Source organism: Carcharodon carcharias, chromosome 5 (assembly GCF_017639515.1).
Source record: "Carcharodon carcharias isolate sCarCar2 chromosome 5, sCarCar2.pri, whole genome shotgun sequence".
Lineage (NCBI taxonomy): Eukaryota > Metazoa > Chordata > Chondrichthyes > Lamniformes > Lamnidae > Carcharodon > Carcharodon carcharias.
Window position 1 is genome coordinate 54,753,285 of NC_054471.1, and position 24,153 is coordinate 54,777,437.

Genomic DNA, 24,153 nt, shown 5'->3' on the forward strand with positions numbered 1-24,153 from the left:
TCTAGGAAGGATGAGAAGACATTGGAGAGAGTGCAGAAGAAGTTTACAAGAATGGTTCCAGGAACGATAAAGTTCAGTTACGAAGATAGATTGGAGAAGTTGGGACTGTTCTCCTTGGAGAGAAGAAGGCTAGGAGGAGATTTGAGAGATGCTCAAAATCATGAGGGGGCTGGATAGGGTAGTTAGGCAGAAGCTGTTCCCTCTCGTAAAAGGAACAAGAGCAAGAGGGCACAGAGTTAAAGTGGTTTGCAAAAGAAGCAAATGTGATGTGACAAAAACCATTTTCACACAAGTGGATTGGGTCTGGAATGCACTGCCTGGAAGTGTGATGGAGGCAGGTTCAATCAAGACATTGAACAGGGCATTAGATGATTATTTGAATAGAAGCAATGTGCAGGGGTACGGGGAAAAGGCAGGGCAATGGCACTAGGTCATAATCCACATTTGGAAAGCCAGTGCAGACACAATGGACCGAATGGCCTCCTTCTGTGCTGTTAAAATTCTGTGACTCCATGTGTATGACTATGTCAGGGTGTTGCTTGACTTGTCTGTGAGACAGCTCTCCCAATTTTGGCACTAGCCCCCAGACAATAAATCCAAGTAAGGAGGATTTTACAGGGTCAACAGGTCTGAGATTGCCATTGTCATTTCCTGTGCTGAGTGGTCCGGCTGGTTTCATTCCTTTTTTGAGACTTTGTAGCAGTTTGAGTGGATTGCTAGGCCATTTCAGGGGGCATTTAAGAGTCAATCACATTGCTGTGGGCCTGATGTCACATGTAGGCCAGACCAGGTAAGGACGGCAGAATTCCTTCCCTACAGGACATTAGTGAACCAGATGGCTCTTTACAACAATCATATCATGGTCATCATTAGACTTTTAATTCCAGATTGTTATTGAATACATATTTAACCCTCTGCCGTGGCAGCATTCAAACCCGGGTCCCCAGAGCATCACCCTGGGTCCCTGGATTACTAGCCCCCATCGACAATACCGCTACACTATCACCTCCTGAATTTGCCTTCACTGGAGATGGTGAAAGTCACAGCATGTGGCCTCTGGTATGAATGTGACCTTCACACAGGTGTTATTTTTAATTCTACCATAATCTTGTCTATAAATATTTTGTTCTTACCTGATCGTTCTCCTGCTTCTAAAATTATTAAGTGGCAGCAGTATTGCTCTAGCAACTTGTGTCCTGACTGCTGGGTCCTGAATTTTCATCTCAGTGGGCGGGTGCGATCGGCAGGCCCGGGATCGGCTGGGAAATGGGCCGCCGACCCCGATTGGCCCCCACCACTGTGATTTCACCCTGGCTGTCCAATTAACAGCAGGCCAGCGTGAAACACACGCTGAAAAGGTCGGTGCTGCCGGGGTGGGGGCAGGATGATGACGTCAATGTGGGCACGGGCCAACGCCAACAGAAAGCTCCCTGAAGGCAGAGAGCTCCCTCAGGGAGCTGAAGACCGGAAAAAGCAAAAAATAAAGTTTTAAAAGCTGAAAAAGTGTCCATGCATCATAATCAATCGCCTGAAAGTTTAGCTAATGGAAACGCTGTCCACAGAAATTTCTTTATATTTTATTTTATCATGGAAATCCCACCTCGCCCGTGGATGAGGTTTGATGGAAAATGCAAAGGCCACCTGCCGATTTGGCCATCGAACATCGGAGTCAATTGTGCCTTAATGGGCTTGATTGCCCTCTTAATTGTTGGTGAGCACGCTTCTGACTTTTGCGGGCACCCGCTAACCGAAATATCACGCAAGCGTGGGATGACGTCGGGATGCTTGCCTGACATCATCTCAAGTTACTTTACGCCCAATTGGATCTGGCGCGTGCCTGCCCACAAGGTGTAAAATTCAGCCCCTGGAGCCTGAATGCCTTCACAAAAGCATCGTTTTGTCTTGTGTCTCCGACATGCAATACTCATCACTGCCAAGATGGTTGCGACAATGACTTTCAACATCTGGAAGACACATTTTGTGATTTGTGATTTTATATATGTTGGATCCTTGTCACTGGTTTAGTTGGACTAATGGATCCAGGTTGCATGCTTGTTTCGGTATGACCGAGTTGGTACGATGGGCATAGCAGATCAGTAGACATTTCTTCTGTAGAGCACATTCTATTTATTTACAAAGGGACTCAGCAGCTACAGTCGTGTGCTTACAACTAAAACCCTGTCTCTACATTACAGACTCTTACTCTCGACTACTAACTACTGACTACAGGCTATAAAACACTAATGTAGCCCGTGCTACACTGTCATTGGATAATATGATCATGTGATCTTCTATTATAACATTCTTCTTAAAGGTGCTTTACACATCAGATTACAATACATGACTGTGTTAATGCAGCTTGTAGTCGATCTTTAACTGAGCCTTGCGATATTGTTTGGTGAATTACTACTGAGCACAGCTAAAATTGGCAAAGCTTGTAATCGGGGCATTCTCCTGGGCATTACACCTTTAGTCATCAAGCTGTCTATCCATGACAACCTCCTTTTACAGCTAAGTTGTTCCTGAGTTGCAGTTTGCTGACCGTGAGATTTACCCTGATTTATCCCAGAGGAGTTTTTCATGGAGTGCTTCACAGGTGTAATGTTCAATGAGCATGCATGATTCATTGTTTGATAAATTGTATCGTCCTGTACCACCAAAACATTAATTCAACTTCGGTTTGACAAGGTTGACTTTTAAAAAAATTATCACAGGTATTGCCAATTCTTAAACGACCTTACATGGTTCATTTCTAACAGAGTTCCTATGGGTATTTTTGCGGTGTCATCTGGCTATAAAACTAGATTACTTGCCTGATGGGAGTCTCAGGGACCATTGTTGCCTGTTCCGCAAATCTAATGGAATAGAATGCCTCTGGAGGTTCAATCTGAATTAATGTGATTGCCAATGTTCTGCAGATCTCTGTACTCTTAGTTTCACACGGCTACATTTGTTAAATGTCAAGGCTATCAAACTGGCTTTGGCTCATTTGGAGTAGGCAGTTCTAACACCGTGAAGTACTGGTGAATTCAGTAAGACAATAAATAGTATGGGCTTGAGAGCTGGGCTTCTTACAAACATTTAAAATAGTGGGCTGCATAATGGGCCACATGCTCATTTTGAATTGCCCTCCAATCTTGCTTGTTCATTTTAAAAGTGACAATATAATAGCTTGTTTATTAAAGGAAGAATGAGTTGGATTATCCAAGCTAAGATTTAGATCTATGAAAGATGCTATTTGGAAAGAATTTTACTTGCATCTAACCTTTTCTATCTCTATGTATTACTTAAATGGAGCGAGCTAATAGAGCTCTGCCACACAGAGGGATCTGCAAAGACCACATAAAATTAGTAAGGCCGATAAGCATCCAAGCACCCTAGGCTATTAAAGGAAATAGCTACAGAGATAGTGGATTCACTGGTAGTAATCTTACAAGAATCCTTAGATTCTGGAGAAGTCCCAGAGGATTGGAAAACTGCCAATGTAACACCCTTATTCAAAAAGGGAGGGAGACAAAAAACAGGAAGCTATAAGCCAGTTAGTTTAACATCATTGGGAAAATGTTAAGTCTATTATAAAGGATGCAATAGCAAAGCATCTGGAAATGCATAATATAATCAAGCAAAGTCAACATGGCTTCATGAAGGGAAATCATGCCTAACAAATTTATTAGAATTCTTTGAGGAGGTAACAAGCAGGGTAGGTAAAGGGGAACCAGTAGATGTAATATATTTGGATTTCCAAAAGATGTTTGATAAGGTACCGCACTTAAGGTTACTTAATAAAGTAAGAGCCCATGGTGTTAGAGGTAGCATATTAGCATGCATAAAGGATTGGCTAACTAATAGAAGACAGAGAGTTGGGATAGGGAGGCGTTTTCAGGATGGCAACCTATAACTAGTGGAATGCCACAGGGGTCAATGCTGGGGCCACAATTATTTACAATATATATTAATGACTTGGATGAGGAAAGTGAATGCACTGCTGCAGATGACACGAAAATATGTGGGAAATATCCAAGCAGTGAGGATGACACAAAGAGTCTACAGAGGAATATAGACAGTTTAGGTGGGTGGACAAAAACTTGGCAAATGGAATATAATGTGGGAAAATGTGAGGTTATGAACTTTGGCAGGAAGAGTAAAGGAACTGAATATTATTTAAAGGGAGGAGGACTGCAGAAAGCTGCAGCACAAAGGGATTTGGGGGTCCTTGTGCATGAATCACAAAAAGCTAACATACAAGTTCAACAGGTAATAGGGAAGGCCTTTATTTCAAAGGGAATGGAGTATAAAAATGGGGAAGACTTGCTAAAACTATACAAGGCACCAGTTAGACCACACCTAGAATGCTATGAACAATGTTGGTCCCTTTATCTAAGGAAAGATATACTGGCATTGGAGGCAATCACTGGGTTCACTACAAAAACAGAATTACCTGGAAAAACTCAGCAGGTCTGGCAGCATCGGCGGAGAAGAAAAGAGTTGACGTTTAACCTATGGGTTTGTCAACTCTTTTCTTCTCCGCTGATGCTGCCAGACCTGCTCAGTTTTTCCAGGTAATTCTGTTTTTGTTTTGGATTTCCAGCATCCGCAGTTTTTTTGTTTTTATCACTGGGTTCACTAGGTTGTTCAATTCCCCATTTTTAGTTCTTAAGCACTAGAATTATATGTTGGGACACTAACACCAGATTTTGTTTGTTCTCAATGCTCTTCATTGAGTAAAAATACAATAGACAAAATTTCCTTGCAGTGTTCAGGTATGCTGACTATAACCCGCCCGGTCGGTCTTCTGTCAGTGAAGGGGGTTCCGGTGACTAGCTAAATTCCTCTTCCTGTCTGCATTTCAGCTGTCTTCTTTCTTCTCCCTTTTTTCTCTCTTTCTCCCACCTTTTTCTCCTTTGATGGTTTAAAGCTGACAGGTTTTATACCCTTCTTTGCTGCAGGGTTCTTTTCATGTAGACAGGATTTGAAGTGACCACAGTGATGTAATCAGCTGGTGGCTGACCTCATCTATTGTGGTTGCAATTCAAAATGATCCAATTAGTTCAGTACCTCAGCAACTTTTGTCCTGGCCTTTACATTTAAATAAAACTGATAATTGATTGTAATAGGACACAGCAATGGCTGAAACAGTATAAATTATCAATGATAAAAACAAAAAAACTGTGGATGCTGGAAATCCAAAACAAAAACAGAGTTACCTGGAAAAACTCAGCAGGTCTGGCAGCATCAGCGGAGAAGAAAAGAGTTGACGTTTGGAGTCCTCATGACTGAAAAATTCTGTTTTTGTTATAAATTATCAGTGTTTGATAATGTTAAATGGTTTAGCAACGTCCTTTTCTTTCTGTGTCAAAGTTCTTTCTGCAGTTTGCTGAGGCCAGCTAAACTGTCCCCAAGTTTAAATAGTTCATAAACATAGGTATAAGCCCATTGGAAATACAATGGTCTCCTACATTCTCCTTACTTAAGAGAGGACATCATTGTATTAGAAGCAGTTCAAAGAAGGTTCACTCAACTGCTACCTGGGATGAAAGGTTTATCTTATAAGGAAAGGCTGAAGAAGTTGGTCTTATGCCCATTGGAGTTTAAAAGAATGAGAGGTGATCTTATTGAAACATATGAGATCCTGAGGGGACTTGACAGGGTAGATTCTGAGGGGATGTTTCCTCTTGCAGGGGAGTAAAGAACTAGGGCATACAGTTTAAAAATTAGGGGTGTCCCATTTAAGACAGAGTTAAGAAGATTTTTTTTCTCTCAGAGGTTCATTAGTCTGTGGAATTATCTTCCCCAGAGGGCAGTGGAGTCTAGGTCATTGATTATATTCAAAGATAAGTTAGATAGACTTTTGATCGAGAAGGGAGCCAGTGGTTAAGGGGGGGGTGGGGGCAGACAGAAAAGTGGGGTTGAGGCCACAGTCATTTCAGCCATGATCCTGTCAAATGGTGGAGCAAGTTCAAGAGGCTGGGTGATATACTCCTGCTCCTAATCCTTGTGTTCCCTAATCTATCGAGCCTAACTTCTGTCTGATTGGGAAGTGCTTGATGCTGTGAATGTCGTGCGGGGCGGAAGAGGGAAAACATCTTTTCCCTGTAGACTTATTCTTCAACCCCAGGAGAACAAAACGCAAAGGCAAAAAACAAGTAGTTTATTAATATATATAAATATAAAAAATAAAAACAAAAATAAAAACAAAAAAACTGCGGATGCTGGAAATCCAAAACAAAAACAAAAACAGAATTACCTGGAAAAACTCAGCAGGTCTGGCAGCATCGCCGGAGAAGAAAAGGGTTGACGTTTCGAGTCCTCACGACCCTTCGACAGAACTTGAGTTCGAGTCCAAGAAAGAGTTGAAATATAAGCTGGTTTAAGGTGTGTGTGTGGGGGGGCGGCCGCCCCTATTGTTGGACTCACGTTTGTTTTCATTGTTAGCAAGTAGGGCTATTAAAACAGTTTGAAGATGTATTGTGGCTTGACGCAGTGTAGAAACAGAATCAGGCAAGGGAAGGAGAAAGAAACCTGATAAAGATTAATTGATGAGATGAAAGCTCTTATTCATTATTAATAGCTAAGTTGAAGCAGCACCACTGGGAGTGTTGGTAGGAATGCTGCATTGCTCTGCAGACACTGAATGTCTGACTCATCTAACAGTTTCTTTTCACTCTGTTTGGTTTCATTTTGCTGTTAAACAAAGTGTGATCCCTCTGGATTAAAGTATTTTTGTTGGCTTCTGATAAACAAACATACTTTCCATGACAATATCACCAGGCCGCAGTGCCCATGTTTGTTTTCTACTGTTTTTTGTATAAATGCCACGTTTCACATTGTTATCATTCCATTTGCAGTAATCAAAGCTGCAGTGGTGTGTGTTCGAATATACAACCTGTCACAATGCAATATTCAGTTGAAATGCAAAGGGGCTTGGAAAGAAATAGAAAGCAGAAGTAAAAAGTGTTAACCCAGCCCTGAGATTTTAATCTTTGTGCAACTTTTGAAGAAAACATTTTTGCACCATGCTGAGTGGTGTACTTTTTAATAACTTAATCTTCAGAATAAACTTGACACTGGCATTAACCACTGAAGCAGGGGTTTTTTTGCCTTCCATTAACCATGCCAACTAAATGGAATTCCACCAAATTCCTAGTGCATTTTGTGCAATTTGCTACAAAGGCTGAAACCAGGTCAATCAGTTGCCAATCTGAGGTGCATGTTCCTGGGACTGGACTATGTCTTTTTTTTGTGACCCTGCTTGGTGTGCATTTGCTTCTCCTTTGCCATATCAATGTTTTTGTCAAGAATCTTGGAATGTTTTGCCTGATTACTACATATATGCCACTGATTGGAGCGACAATATCAATTCTCAGCAGGCAGCACCTTACTTACACAGAGCGCCTGCACATCTGACTCTCAATAGCAATGTGTTGGGCACATACATAGGGCTCCAGGTCCTCATGACAAACTTTAAATGTTGTTGAGATTGTAGCCAGAGCTGCTTTCTCAAAACATTTAAACAAGCTCCACCCATGCTTGTAAAATATCCTGGGAGGCTCAGTGCTCTCATGCAGTGTTAAGAGAGACAGCCTTTTAATCCCACTGATAAACACAATATGGGCAGAAGGAAGGGCACACAATCGCGTATTCTGTGAAATGTAGTGACAGCTCATTTAGCTATCTTGCTGTTACCAGCGAATTCAGACTGAAGAGAAGGTAAATGTGAAACAGTAAGAATGAGGAGGATACAGGAAGTGGACCAAAGCTTATATATTCTGCTAATGCTATACTTCAGTTGCAATGATGGCTTTATATTTACAACTCCAGTACTTAATGTTACATCTGGAGAAACTGCTCCTCATTAACCTGCAGATGAACCTCTTTTAAAACCATGTTATGGAATTTACAAGCCTTTTCAGGGCCATAATATAAAGCTACATCAGATGTATTCTTCCTCACTCATGCTTCACCATTCCAAATCTACACCTGACTTTTGATGAAATGGTTTCATAGACTTCATTGTAGTGCCTCTCAGCTTCAAAGCTTCAGTTTTAGTTTGGAATCACAAGGTATCTTTTTGATGGATCTCCTTGATTCCCTCAGAGTTATTCAATCAAAGAGTTATCAACTTCAAATGTAACCTTCTACACAAGAATTTTACAAAGAACTATAGCTGAGTGTGGAGTCTGACAGCCAGGCAGTCAGAGACATTATAATGTTGTGTGTGTCATATGCAATGTTCGCCTTCCCAGAATGTAGATGCATAGCGTATGGTCAGTTGGAGATCATAAAGTTGGAATATCATAACAAAGAGAAAACTGCAAAATATGTTTGATAATACCAGCATTTGAATGTGTATACATTGCAAGGCATTTGAAAGTATCCTTTAGCCAGCATCTGTTGGTCAATAGAAATTTGTTATAAACGAGTAATCTCAGCAATGATCACCTTGCTGAACCTGAACCTCCAAGCAAACATACATTGCTCTTCACAAAGACTAAAATAATCTATTCATGCCCACTGCACATTTTCACCTGAAAATGGGGTTCTCCTCCCTTTCTCCCCATAACCTCTGTGTACAGCTAGCTTGGTTCCTATGATGAGAGGCTGAGTAAACTGGGTCTATATTCTCTGGAGTTTAGAAGAATGAGGGGTGATCTCATTGAAACATTCAAGATCCTGAAAGGGCCTGTCAGGGTAAATATTGAGAGATTGTTTCCCCTGGCTGGGAAATCTAGAACCTGGGGTCACAGTCTCAGGATAACGGGACTGAGATGAGGAGAAATTTCTTCACTCAAAGAGTTGTGAATCTTTGGAATTTTCTACTCCAGAGAATTGTGGATGCTCTATTATTGGGTATATAAAAAAGGCTGAGGAAGACAGAATTTTGTTCTCCCATGGAATCAAGGGGTAGGGGGAGCGAGTGGGAAAGTCGAGTTAAGACAGGCAATGATCGTAGTGAATGGCAGGGCAGGCTTAGGGGCTATCTAATCTACTGTTGCTCCTATTTCTTATTCCAGCTGACCAGCAAACTATGCATCCCCCCATCAAAAACAATTGTAACAATGAAAACTCAAGCAATGAGAATTTACATGTGGTAAAGGAGATTCGCCTGTGCTTATTCTTTGAGCAGTGTATCATTTTGTCATAGTTGGTACATATGAACCAAAGCAATGACATCAAAGCAATTAAACAGATGAAGAAACAGGAACCTCCCCCCCTCCCCCCACCACCGCCATTGCCCTAAGAATGGACAGATATTGGAACTGTGTGAAAACATGTTAGTTAATTATTCTAATATGGGGTGAGTGATATTAACTGATTGAAATAAAATTCATATTTCTGCTTTGATTTATGTTTGGTCAGATCAGACAGGGTTTTTACCTGTACTCACCCCTTTCTGTTGTCTGATGGAACACAGTATATGGCTGTGCACGGCCAGGGGAACACTGTGAATAGATGCACGTGGTCCCATTTACAGGATGTGGCATCTGCTTATTTGCACTGAATTCCAAAAGAAACCTCAGTCAAAGTGGATATCAAAAAGATGGTCCAATGACATAGCAAAATAGGGCAGATGTGTTCAAATGGCATAGCAGACTGATAAATCAAGGTGCTGGATTTCTCCTTGTGATTCTACAGTGGACACCTCTGTAATCTCAGCCAGGCCAACAACAGGGAGCGAGGGCTTCCTGGCAAGGACAGAAAGACAAATATTTTAGCTCCTGCTGTGAAACTCTTAGCTACTGGCTCTGGAGCTGTATTGTCAATCTCTCAGACAGATAATGCTGTATGGCTGGAAAGATGGAACAGAAACAGTGCAAGAAAATATATTTGTAAATGGGGAAATTTGGAGATAGACATTTCCCCTTCAACTTTTGAGTATTACATTTCTCTCACAGTTCATAAAATGGTTTCCACAAAATATATTTTTTGCAAATTTCTAAATACCTAACATCACCAGGCAGGACAAATTTTGAAGTTGAAGAAGACACAAAATATTTCGTTACTAACAGTATTTGCTGCATAAGCTGTCAAACTATATCATAGAGTTCATTGAGTTAACTCAGAAATTGTTCTTTGGATCAATAAAATAATAATAAAGGCACAGTTTTAAATATTTATCTGCCTATGGGGATACAGTACTAATATTTCTTTGGATACAGCATAATAAAAGACATAGCTGTCAGTATGAAACTATCTGATCGATAAAACAGTTGTTGAAAATCCCAAGGCTTTACAATCAGAACCTATTGTGATAGGATTCAGAAAAGAGATGCTAACCTTGTTTAATCAATGCACACATAAAGATTTTCTTTTCTTAGGTTTTCATCTGATAAGAGGAAACTATCGGGACTGTGATGAAAATATTGATCTGATGGCAAAGTTATTACCACTTATTTGAGAAAGCCAAAAGGAATGTCACAGGAGACAACTTGTTTGGATGGAAATCAGTGAGTACAGTAGTTCAAAAAGGGGCCAAAAATTTTCAGGCTCAACTGGCTTGTAAATGTAAAGTTGATTTTGTGAAGCCACTGCAGACTTCTCCAGCATTCCTATTAGGAATGCCAGTCAAGCCTAATTCCATCAGCAGGGTAAATACAAAATGGGCTAAATTGGATAGCCACAGAAGATGGATGTGGGGATTATGAGGCATGGTTAACCCATTCCTATTCAGTGTAATGTAGGCAGCACAGCAACTTTGAGGCTGCTTGTTAATTTGAATGATTGGTGAATGTAGTGCTAACTACTCTGCTCATTGAGTGCGCATGTCAGCAGGGAGCCTAGAATTATAACATGCTAACACCAGTTAAAACTAAACCTGTACTGCTTAAAGCTAGCCTCATTTCTTAAAGGGGATGTACAGTGCTGATAGTTTTGGAGGATATGAGTCAAGGAAATGTGAAACAGTGAAGAATGGGACAACATGAGAGAGAGCGGGCTCCAAGGTTTTGTATTCTACACCAGAGGTCATGATGGAGGAGAGACCAATATCAGCAGGGGGCCAGGGACCTTCCACATACACAATCCCCAAAGGCATGGGAAAAGGTAGCCATGGAGGTCAATGTCAGGAGCCCCTTAAATTGCCCCTTAAGGGCCTCAATTGGTGGAAGGGTGGGAAGGCTGTTCACTGGCCTTCCCACCAGGGTACTAGTTAGGTGGAGGCGGGAAGATGGCATGGTCCTCACCAGCCATGATCCTGATCAATTAAATGCCCCTCCCCCCCTCCACTAAATTTGCAATGGGAAGAGCATAAAATATCTCCACTGTGTCTATATGTGAATGCGCGGAATGTAATAAATAAGGTTGCTGAGTTGCAGGAGCAGATAGCCACATGGAAATATGGTGTTGTGATGATAATGGAGACCTGATTCAAAAAAGGACAGGACTGGGTACTAAATATTCTTGGTTGCAAGATGTCCAGAAGAGATAGGGAAGGAAAGAAAGGTGGGTGGGTACCGGCATTGATTGAGGAGAACATTACGGAGCTGGAGAGAAAGGATGTCCAAGCAGGGTCCATTTGGTTAGAGCTACAAAACAATAGATGAACCATGGGCCAGATTTTATGGAGCCCACTGGAGTGGGCAAGATGGTAGGCGGGCAGGGAGAATTGTGAGGGAGGCCATACATCAGACTCCCAGTGGAGGGAAAACTGTAAGCGATTAAGTCAGTGGTGGAAAGGTAACAAAATGGAAAACTAACCCATTACTTCATGGATATGCTTAACTGCCCACTTGCATATAATTTAAATGCAATTTGACACAATCTAATCCTGCCTCACTGATTTAATGAAACTCACACATATTTGTCATGCCTACACTAACCCGCCTAGTGAAAGCTGATGACTTATAGGTGGCTTCCTTGACTCACTGTGAGAGTCCTACAGGCCTCCAGGAGACTGAGTCACAGGCACTAGATTGATCTTGAAGACGTTTTCTCTGTGCAAAATACTTGCTGAGCTAACACTCAGCGGGCTGTAACATTAAGCAGGAAATTCAGAACCCAGAATTATTGCGTCCAAAATTTAAAGGACCAGCGTACAACTGAGATGCAGAGGGACCATCCCTTAAAGTGGCATCACAGGTCTGAGTCCCTAAGGGGAGGAGACTTAGGAGTCTGAAAGGAAAGGGCAGCATGGGAATCACCCACACTGTCCTGCTCATCCTCAGGACCTGCCCTTCACCATATGATCCTGTGGCAAGCTCGTGTCACCCGTATTCATGAGCTTGCCACCATGTAATCAGGTTCAGCCAACTCTCAGGGACCTGTGCCAGATCCCCGATGACTTCCAGGCCTGGCAGCGGGTGCCACAATGGTAGGGCTAAATCCAGCCCTATTACATTGCTGGATATATTTTAAGGCCACCAATTAGTGGCAAAGGTGTGGAAGAACAAATGTGCAAGGAAATTACAGAGAGAAGCAAGAATTATAGAGTAATTGTAAAGGAACTTTAATTATCCTAATATAGATTGGGGTAGTAATAGTGTAAAGGACAGAGGGAGAGGCAATAGTTTGAAGAGTGCGTCCTGCAGCAGCATGTTTCCAGTCCAACAAAAAGGAGGCATTGTTGCACCTGATTCTGGGGAATGAAGTGGGTCAGTAGGGGAACATTTAGGGGATAGTGGTCATATCACAATTCTCAGATCATATCTTGGTATCATAACTTTGCTGTGGAGGAGGACAAGGAGCAATCCAGATTCAAAATAATTGATTGGGGGGGAGGGTCAACTTCAATGGGATAGATTGGATTTGGCCCAAGTAAATTGAAATCGAAAATTGGCAGGCAAAATTGTAACCGCACAATGGGCTGACTTTAAAGAGAAGATAGTTTGGGTATAGTCAAGGTGTATTCCCATGATGTGTGGGATGAACAAATCCAGAGCTTGCTGGATGATGAAAGAGATAGAGAATGAGATTATGCTGAAAAAGTGTGCCTATAGTAATGTAAAAAATAGGAGCAGGAGTAGTCATTCAGCCCCTTGAGTCTGTTCTACCATCGCTGAGAAATGGCTGATCTGATTGTGGCCTCAACTCCACTTTTCTGCCTGCCTCATAATCCTTGATTCCCTTGCACATCAAAAACCAGCCAATTCAACCTTGAATATGTTCAATGATGCAACCCTCCACTACTAACTGGGATAGAGAATGCCAAAGATTAACAATTCTCTGAGAGAAGAAATTCTTCTTCACCTCTGTCTTAAATGGGGGACCCCTTATTCTGAAACCGTGCTCCCTCTTATAGGTTCATCAATGAAGGTTAACATTCTCTCAGCAACCCTATCGAGCGCCGTCAGAATCTTGCATCAAATCTTCTCTCATCTCTTCTAAACTCCACAACCTTTTCTTGTAAAGCAACCCCTTTATCCCAGGAATCAGCCAAGTGAACCTTCTCTGAACTGCCTCCTTCGTGACAATGGCAATATCAGGTGGATGATAAAATTGAGAACCAAGCTGAATGTAGAAGATTCAAAAGGGAAGTGAGAAAACAAATAAGAGAAGCAAAGAGAGAGTATGAGAAGAGACTGGCAGCTACAAAATGGTGATCCAAAAGTTCTCTATAGGTGTATAAACAGTAAAAGGGTGGTAAAAGTAGGAGTAGGGCCAATTAGGGACCAGCAAAGGGATTTACATATAGGGGCACGGGGCTTGGTTGAGGTATTAAATGGATACTTTGCATCAGTCTTTGTCGAGGTAGAAGATACTGCCCAAATCATAGTGAAAGAGGAGGTAGTTGAGACATGTAGGCCAAAAATTGATGAAAAGGAGGTATTGGTTAGGCAAGCTGTGCTTAAAGTTGATAAGTTACCGGTACTGGATGAGAGGCATCCAAGGACACTGAGGAAAGTAAAAGTGGAAATTGTGGAGGCATTGACCATAATCTTCAAATCCTCTTTGATGTGGGTGTGATACCAGGGGACTGGAGAATTGCAAATGTTAAATCCTTGTTCAATAGATATTGTTAGGGTAAGCCCAGCAAGCACAGAACCTCGGTGGTGGGAAAGCTTTTAGAAATGATAATTTGGGACAAATAAACAGTCACTTGGACAAGTATGGATTAATTAAGGAAATCAGTGTAGAATTGTTACAGGCAAGAAAAAAGCAAAACACTGTGGATGCTGGAAATCAGAAATAAAAACAGAAAATGCTGGAAAAACTCAGCGGGTCTGACAACATTTGTAGAGAAAGAAACAGAGTTAATGTTCCTAGTCCTTATGACTCTTCTTCAGAGCGAAAGAGAAGTAGAAATATGATGGATTTTATACTGTTTAGGAGGGGGTGGAGCAGGTGGAACGAGGTAGAAGATCAGGGATAGGTGACAGCTAAGGAAAGATTGACAAAGACGCCATGGACACAATACAGAGGGAATGTTAATGGCAGTGGTAAAGAGTAAAGAAGATGCTGACAGTGGCATGAAGGTAAGATAGCAGAAGGTGTTAATAGCAGAACAAAGGTTAGCACTCAGAGTGAAAGCAAAACATGAAAACAAGTGACAGACGGCCCTGTGGGGGGAGGTGGGTGCGGGGTGGTGGTGGGGGGGGGGGGGGGGGGAGGTGGGGGGGTGTTGGGGGTGTTGCGGGGGTTGGGGGGGTGAAGGGAATGAGTAAAAAATGAACAAATAAATAAAATAATTAAATACATTTTTAAAATAAATAAATATAAATTGGATTTTAAAAGGGAGTCAAGAGGGAGAAGAGAGTTCATGGTCTGATGTTGTTGAACCCAGTGTTAAGTCTGGATGGCTGTAAGGTTAGATTAGGCATCGGAAGATGAGGTGCTGTTCCTCCAGTTTGCGTTGAGCTTCACTGGAACATTGCAGCAGGCCAAGGACAGACATGTGGGCATGAGAGCAGGGTGGTGTGTTGAAATAGCAAGTGACAGAAAGGCCTGGGTCATGCGTGTGGACTAAGCGAAGGTGTTCCACAAAGTGGTCACCCAGTCTGTGTTTGGTCTCCCCAACAGTGCTGCTTCACCTGAAGGGAGTGTTTGGGGCCTTGGATGGTGAGGAGGGAGGAGATAAAGGGGCAGGCATTGCACCTTCTGTGATTGCATGGGAAGGTGCCATGGGTGGGAGTTGAGGGGTTACAAATGATGTGGGAGTGGACCAAGATATTAAGGATGGAATGGTCCCCACAGAATGCTGACAGGGTGGTGAAGGGAAGATGTGTTTGGTGGTGGCATCATGCTGGAGTTGGCAGAAATGGCAGAGGATGATCCTTTGAATGCGGAAGTTGGTGAGGTGAAAAGTAAGGACAAATGGGACCCTATCATGGCTCTGGGAGGGAGCGAAGAGCTGAGGGCAGAGATGCGGAAGATGGGTCAGACACGGTTGAGGGCCCTGTTAACCACAGTGGGTGTCTTCCTTTTACTTTAAACGAGGTTTCCCCCACATTGTGGTTGACAGGGTTGGAAAATTTTGGCCTTTGTGATCAAACCAGAACATTTGGACTGAATTAGTTGAGGGAAGAATGGAACAGCTCAACCATAACCAAAAGTGTAATCATTGAAAGGCAGTTGTCTTTTAATTTGTTCATGGGATGTGGCCAGCAATTATTGTCAATACCTAATTGCCCTTGAGAGGGTATTGGTGAGCTGCTTTCTAGAAATGCTGTAGTTCATGTGTTGTACCCAAGGTACTATTAGGAAGGGAGTTCTAGGATTTTGACCTAGGGCCAGCGAAGGAACTGTGATATAGTCCCAAGTCAGGACAGTGTGTGGCTTGGAGGGGAACTTGTTCTTGAAGGGAACCCGCTGCCCTTATTTTTCTGGATTGTCGAGGTTGTGGGTTTGGAAGAGTCTGTCAAAGGAACCTTGGCAAGTTGCTGCGGTGCATCTTGTAGTTGGTACACACTGCTGCCACATTGCGCCAGTGGTGGAGGGAGCGAATGATTAAGGTCGTGGATGGTGTCAATCAAGCAGGCTACGTTGCCCTGGATGGTGTTGAGCTCCTTATTTGAAGTTGGAGCTGCACTCATTCAGGCAAGTGGAGAGTATTTCATCCCACTCCTGACTTATTTCTTTATGGAGTCACTTGCCACAGAATGTTCAGTCTCTAACCCAATCTTGTATCCACAGTAATTATGCGGCTTGTCCAGTTACGTTTCTGGTTAATGGTGACCTCCAGGATGTGGATGGTGGGGAACTTACCAGTGATAATACTGTTGAATGTCAACAGGCAATGGTTGGGTATGGTCATTGCCTGGCACTTGCATAGCATGAACGTTACTTGCCACTTATCAACCCAAGCCTAAATGTTATCCAGATCCTGCCACATGCAGTCACAGAATGCTTCATTATGGGAATTGTGATATTAATCACACTGCAACCTTCAGCAAACACTCCGTTTCTGACCTAGTGATTGATTTAAGGTCAGGGTGAAACAACTGAAGATGGTTGGGCTTAGGAACTACTCTGAGGACACTACCCTGAGGAACTCTTGCAGTGATGCCCTGGAACTGAGGTGATTGGCCTTACAGTCACATCCATCAATGAAGCATGAACCAAGAAAGAAAGAAAGAAAATGATGGGACTATGGGTTCTGGCTGAATTTATTGCTTGCAGCTAGTTTGAAATAGGTAACCACAGTCATAATTCTGAACACTCAGTTAGAAGCAGAGAAGAAAAAGGCCAGTGACACATTTGAGCTCACCGAAAGCCTTTCCTTCATTTGACATGCACTTTTCTGTGGGGAAATACGATCATAATTTCACACACTTGAACAAAAATCCATTGAGCTGGAAGAGCAAACCAAAATATGCATACAATAACAGGTCATGGGAACATGGTGAAGAACCATCCAGATAATCATTTCATAAATGTAAGGGCATTTACTGCATTTATAACAGAGTTGGTGAATACCGTTTATAACAACAGTATAGATTAGAATATCTCAGGTTAATGCTGAGTTAGCCAATCTCAGCAGTAGTGTTAGCCGGGGTACATCATTGACCTTAAACCTTTGATCAAGGAAAGAGGAAATCAACCAGGGTTCACACTACTCTCCATTGATGCCCTGCTGGAAAATGTGCATCAGTGGATGTCAGGTGAGGACATGTTCAAACATCACTAAGATAAAAGCAAAATACTGCAGATACTGGTAGTCTGAAACAAAAACAGAAATTGCTGGAAAAACTCAGCAGGTCTAACAGCATCTGTGGAAAGAAAAATAAAAGCAGAGTTAACATTTCGAGTCCTTATGACTCTTCTTCAGAGCAGAAGAAGAAAGAGTCATTAGAACTTGAAATGTTAACTCTTTTTATCTCTGCAAAAATACTGTTAGACATGCTGAGTTTTCCCATAATTTTCTATTTTTTTTCAAGCATCACTGATGTTCCCACTGTTAAAATGCCTTAAAAACCCACAATCCGGGTTCACCTGGTTTATAGGCATCGAAGGTGAATGGCTCCTATTGGCTTATACCCAGTATATGCTGCATTATTCCCAGCACCTGATGGATTATTTCCCAACACCTGATAGATTATTCCCAGCACTTGATGGATTATTCCCACGGTGAGTTACGTTATTTCGAGCACCTGATAGATTATTTCCAACACTTGATGCATTATTCCCAGCACTTTATAGATTATTCCCAGCCCCAGTACTTGATAGATTATTCCCAACACCTGACAGGTTGTCCTCCAGAACGTGATGGATTATTCCCAACATCTGGTGCATTATTCCCAGCACCTGATAAATTATTCCCAGCGCTTGATGGATTATTTCCCACATCCTGATGGATTATTCCTGGTAGCTGATGGGTTATTCCCCAGTACTGTCAGATTATTTCCAGCACCTCATGGGCTATTCCCAGAAAATGGTGGATTATTCCCCAGCATCTGAACCGTCACCTGAAAGAAGAGAGAATCGGGAGAAATAAAATGGATTTTAAAAAAAATCTAAAAATCTGAAGGACATCCTCAGAATGCATTATTCAAAACAAGTTTACTTAATGACTTGTTAGAATGTACATATATGAAATGCCTTGAGGGCAAGTGTTATACATTATGTTAGAACAGTCTAAGCAGAGCTATTAAAATTGATGACAGCCTTCAGTTTCCTGATCCCATGAACTTCCACTGAGATAGAAATTAACTATCGTATGTCTGATAGCTAGTGTGCCATCTGGCTGCCAAGGTTTGCTGGCGGGAAGCCTAACAGTGTCACTGAGAGGCTGGATAATACTGGTGGAAAACCAGATAGTGCTGATGGGAGTCCCAATAGTGCTGGCAGGAGGCCTTTTTGTGTCACAGAATAGCCCCAGAATGCCAGCGGGAGGCTATTAAGAACTGAAAACTATGCTTCTGAACTATTTTAAACATGATTAATATATACCACAACTAACTTTCGATCCCCTTACCAAAACTTTTCCAAAAGTTCACACAAGCCAATGCGAAGTTTGAAAAGGAATTATTAATTGGTTAAATAAGAGGAGGCAGACAGTAGTTATCAATATTAATAGCTCTAACTTGTCAGCTCTGCCCTAGCGGGGTTCCCCAGCGGTTTAAGCTAGAGTTTGCAGCAAAAGCAGAAAATGTTGGAAGTACTCACAAGGTCAGTTATTATCTGCAGGGAGATTGGGTGAATTAACATGTCAGGTACACGCTTGATCTGAGCTGCATGTTGATGTTTGGAAGCAGAGTCTACACTTGAGATATTGGGGGTGAAATTCCTCTTGGACAATTGCGTAAAATAAGTGTTAACAAATCGGCTTTCATGCCCTGCCTGATTCTCGTTTCCATTGGAGTCAATATGTGGCTCTGAGGCAGGTTTTTCACCATGGTTAATTCCATTTAATTTAAAATCAATACCTTGACATTATCTTATGCAAATGCTCTCTGTCAAAAATCTCAAAAAGAAGCAGTGACACGTTGGCTGGAGTTTTCTGTGCCCGCTGCCATTGGGTGTGTTTGGTGGCATGAGTGGACAATATGACGCAATCGGTTTCTCGATGGCATGAAAGCAGTTTGCGATCATCCACTCAGCCAGCCGCTGGTGGGCCGCGTTCCCCACCATCGGATGTCAGGAACCTCATTGTAATATAAATCATTATAAAGCTAGCCCATCGGACTCAACCGCCGCACTGGATCTCCACCTATGTCGGCGGGAAAGCACGCCACGTGTTTCACAACAGCACATAAGCAAAATGCACCTGATGGGCTGCACGTAGCTCGAAGCATCAAGGTTTGTTTGCCTACCTTGCTTTGGTCAGCACTCATAGTCATCAGCGCCAGGCTTCACAGTCAGCACCACATCACTTTTAGGGGGGCTCACAGCAGGTCTCTACCTACCAGACCAGCCCTATGTGGGAGGCTTTTTAATGGCTGCAGACCTAGGGCTTACTTGGTAAAGGGGGAGAAGTGGCTTCAGGCAAGGGAAGAGGCTGCGGGATGAGGGGAAGGAGGGTATTCCAGGGTGCATGTGAGGGCACAAGTTGATTTGTGCAAGTGACCTCAAGATGGTGAGGGTTGAGGAGGCAGTCTCCAGTGGAGATGGGTCCAGATGGGCATCTGAGGGTATGTGTGTGAGAATGGGTGGTGATGTCCCTTGAGCTGGCAGTGAGTGAGATACCAGTGAATGTGTCATGGGCTTGAGTGTGTGGGGTTAGAGTGATAAGATGGTTACCATACGCTGGCTGCTTGGATGAGATTATTCATCCTCTATCTGCATTGGATGGCCAACGTCTTCTTGACTGACACTAATCACCGTTGTCACCACCTCCCAAGCCTGCTTGGTCACATCGCTGCCAGAGCGGCGATAGAGGACAACACGGCGGGCCTCCACATCATTAAACCCGGGAGCTGCAGTCTTTTTGCTTTTTGTGGACATTTTCCCTGCAGTAATCCTGGGCTTGAAGTACTAAGATGTGTGTGTGAGTCTGGACTTTAAGTATGGTGCCTGGCGTGATGAAGCGGCGAGGTGGTGGCATAGGGGTCAAATAAGAGGCCGGCCGCCAACAAAGTAATGTGTTTCCTGGGAATGCTTAACTAATTCAGCGGGTTTAGGACTTTGTGACAATCTGGAATGATTCTGCCCCTTGTTACCAAATTTGGGAACCCAGGCCTTGACTCCCAGCCTCTATCTTATTTGCAAAGGAAATTAGCCAAAACAGGCTAAAGAATACGTTCCTGGCTTGCTGTTGCAGAGGAATGCCTTGGGGTCGATTTTAACCTTGGCTGCCAATTTGGCATGGAGTGGCTGTTTGGTTAAAATTGCAGACATGCATTTCTATCTCTGTTCCCACCTGCCGCCATTTTAACTGCTGTATTTTAGCTGCCACAGGCAGTAATATCTAAGTGACGAGATCACATGAGGTATGAGGGGAGATGGTGGGTAATGTCACTGGACTAGTGGTCCAGAGGCACAGGCTGGTGCTCTGGAGACATAGGTTCAAATCCTACCATGGCAGTTGGTTGAATTCAGACTCCGTTGAAAGCAAAGCTAGTGTCAGTAATAGTGACCATAAAACTGTCATCAATTGCCGTAAAAACCCATCTGATTCACTAATGCCCCCTTTTGGGAAGGAAACCTGCCATACTTACCTGGTCTGGACAACAGGGCCAGAATATTACACTCGGCACGCCCGACACTCCTAAACATGAAATGATGTGTGGTGATGTCGGGCGTGCACCCCGACATCATTGCGCACTGGCACGATGTTTCATTCGGTGGGCGCGTGCTGTAGCCAGCTGTGCGCCCGCCGATAATTAAAAGGCCATGAACAAGCCAATTAATTTGAAATTTATGCTGCCCATCCGACCTAATGGTTGGTGGGCAGGCAAAAAGGACAAGTGGCCTTTACATTTTTTAGGAAACCTCATCCAGGAGCGGGGTGAGGTTTCCTAAAGCTAATACACATTAAATGAAGGCTTAATTTTGAAATTAAAAACATGTCCCATCTCGTGTGACACAGCCTCAGGGAGATTGAAGCGCTCTCTCGCGCGTATGCGTGAACTGTGTGCGAGGCCCAGCTCTCCCTCCTTCCCCCCCACGGCCCACACAGGCGGCGCTCAGCGCTGCCACTCACAATCCGCACAGGGCGGGCCTTAATCGGCCCATCCCTGTGAAGTCGCAGTGTGGAGTCAATCATGAGCGGCTGTCGGTTTCCCAGCCGCACCCCCCCTCCCCGCAAAACCCGCCCGATGAGAGAAAAATTCTGGCCCGGTGTGACCCCGGATCCACAGCAATGTGGTTGATTCTTAACTGTCCTCTGAAGCTTCTCAGTTCAAGGGCAATTAAGGATGCTGACCTTGCCAGTGATGTCCACATCCCATGAAAGAATAAAAGACAACTTGGCGGTGTTTACTCCACTAGAGAGCAGTTGCACACGGTTGTGGACTCTGCAACGTAACCTGGTGACAATTGGAATCTGGGTCAGGTGATGTTCAGGAGGATCTGTACTTAAAATTTTCCAAAGGTTTCCATGTAGGATAGGAGTCACAGAATCACAGAATTGTTATGGTGTAAAAGGAGGCCATTCAGCCCATTGTGTGTGCACTGGCTGTCTGAGCATTTTAACTTAGTACCAACCTCCTGCCTGGAAGGAGCTGGTGTGCTATTCCCAGTGTCAAGAGGAAACTTTGGGCCTCTTTTACCCTGGGTTATCCTTCCCTTCCCCAACAACAATCGCCTCGGGCACAGCCCCCGACCAAACCACTTACCTTATTCACTGGAACTTTCGAATTCCTGCTTCCGACATGAAATTGTGGCCTGGTAGTTAAAATGGCCCTGACCATTCACCATGGGTCCAACACTCCACATTCAGCTTTCACAACATGGACCAAATTTTCATCTTCAAGATGGCTAGCTCAAGTTGGAGTATTTCCTGTTTCAGCAGGCCTGCCTTGGTAGAAAGCACCCTGTTCATCTCAAATTTTGACCCAGGGAGTAAGTGCGGGATAGAGTTTGGCCTGCTGCCCCCAGAAGCAGATCAGAGGCGGTCATAGGCGTGGATGTGTGCCAAGGCGGACTTTTTAAAAGGCCTGTCTTGATTCTCTGGGACTTTGTCCTAGTTGTTTGCTTACATTTTAGGCCTTCTAGCCCTCAACCCTGACATCCCCTCACACTCCCACCCACTCCCCATACCCCCTCTATGCCAACTCCTGCCAATTCCTGGCCCCCATCCACCCCATTGGCCCCTCATACCATCCATGCCAACTCATGGCACTCCCATGCCCATTCACCCAGTATACACTCTGTTTCAAACCAATAGGTAATCAATGTTACCTATAGAAACAATGGCATGTTTGTAACTTCTTAAAAAAACACACATTTATGATTTTCTTTTAAACATCTTCTGTGCCTACAACCCTATAAAAGTATGAATTAATCAGACCTTTAAATTGTCAATAACAGAAGCTATAAACACTCAACATACCTTTGTTTTGTGCAAATAAACATTGAGCCGTTGGCCAAAGAGATCCCAGAAAAATAGCTTACTATAATATCATAAAACCATTAATCTTCTTTTACCTGTGCCAATAAAATAGCTCACATAATCCTTTAATGGCTGTCTGGGCTCTCATGAGTCTTGGCTGAGTTGACATGGAGAGTATGAGAGAACATTGAAGATGGGTGGGCATGAGTTGAGTTGGCATGGAAAGAACATGGGAGAAATGGGTAAGATCTTTTGAATATAGCTTTCAAAAGGTTCCCAAATCCAGACTATGGTTGATGACTCCTCTGAGACCTATGAATCACGAGTCATGGGGAGTTGACCTAACTGCATGAAAATTACAGGGTCTAGGAGATGCCTTATCATGTGGGATTGAAGTTTGCGGTGCTGGGAATTTAGGTGGGAATCACAGAATCAGGTCCTGCCCACCATTTTTAAACTGTTCCATGCTGCATTCTCCATGGCAACGCCTCCACTAATCAGAGTCCATTTGCCAACCAATCAGCACTCGCTTGTCATGCAGTATAAATTGTTGTTCCTCTTTGCTGTTTGTAATTTCTTGTGAGCTATCCTGATGAGCACAAGATGAAAAGCTTTGATAGCATGTCTCTTTTTTCAGCAACACTAAAGTTCTTTAGTACCAAGTGACTACTTGAGTAACAGTCTTCATAGCTTACAAATTCCTATGACCAATTGTTGATTCTTTACAGATGCCAGGAGTGTCAATCCCAGTATACAACTTAAGGTTGTTGGAGGAAAATTCTCCTTGTTGAGAATGGCTGAGAATGTTGGAGTGGTCAAGGTAAAAAAATTACTTCACACGCTGCCTGATTTGCTATCCATTTACCAATTTGTTTCTGTTTTTATTTCAGATTTACAGCAGCCACAATATTTTGCTTTAGTTCAGAAGAAGTGAGCTATCCATGAATAAAAGCATTGGCAGGATGCTGGAAAATGGGAATTTGCTTAGAAGTGTGGAGGTCTAGGCCTTTGCAAAGGTTTTACACTTGCTCAGATGATTCACCAGAGGCCTGTTACATTGACAGCAAGAACACCAATGAATGCTTGCAAAGACACTTGCTGCAGTCTCCACTTGCAAATGTGAAAGATGACAACCAAGCCTTTCTTTTTAATTAGTTCATGGGATTTGAGCATTGCTGAAAAGGCCAGCATTTATTGCCTATCCCTAATTGCTCTTGAGAACCACTGTAATCCACACAGTGCTGTTAGGGAGGGAGTTCCAGGATTTTGACCCAACAACGATGAAGGAATGTCGATACATTTCCAAGTCAGGATGCTGTGTAATTTGGCTGGAATTTGCAGGTAGCGGTTTCCCATGCCCTTGTTTGTCCAGGTGGTAGAGGTCATGGGTTTGGATGGTTCCTTTGTTTAACACAGCTAAGCATGCTGTCCTCATATCCCCTCAAGACTGTACCGTTACCGGAAGATATTGCCAAAGATCTTTCTCAAGCTGCGCTGAACCCCTCAACCACTACATTAATACCACAGGGTACAAATTATATATTTGCCTACTTAGGGATCAGCATGTCCAGAAAGCTTGCTTTATCAATTGAATCCCTTCCTTCTCATATTTAATCAGTAGTAGATGAATTGTTGTCATAATTATTTTTGTCACTAACTAACCAAATTCACCTGTCATACAGATAAGATGTTTTGTACAACCATTAGAATCATTATCATGTTAGAAATGCATAGCTTTAACCTTACTCATGATGTATTTTCTTAAATAATGCAAATCAGTACACATTTTG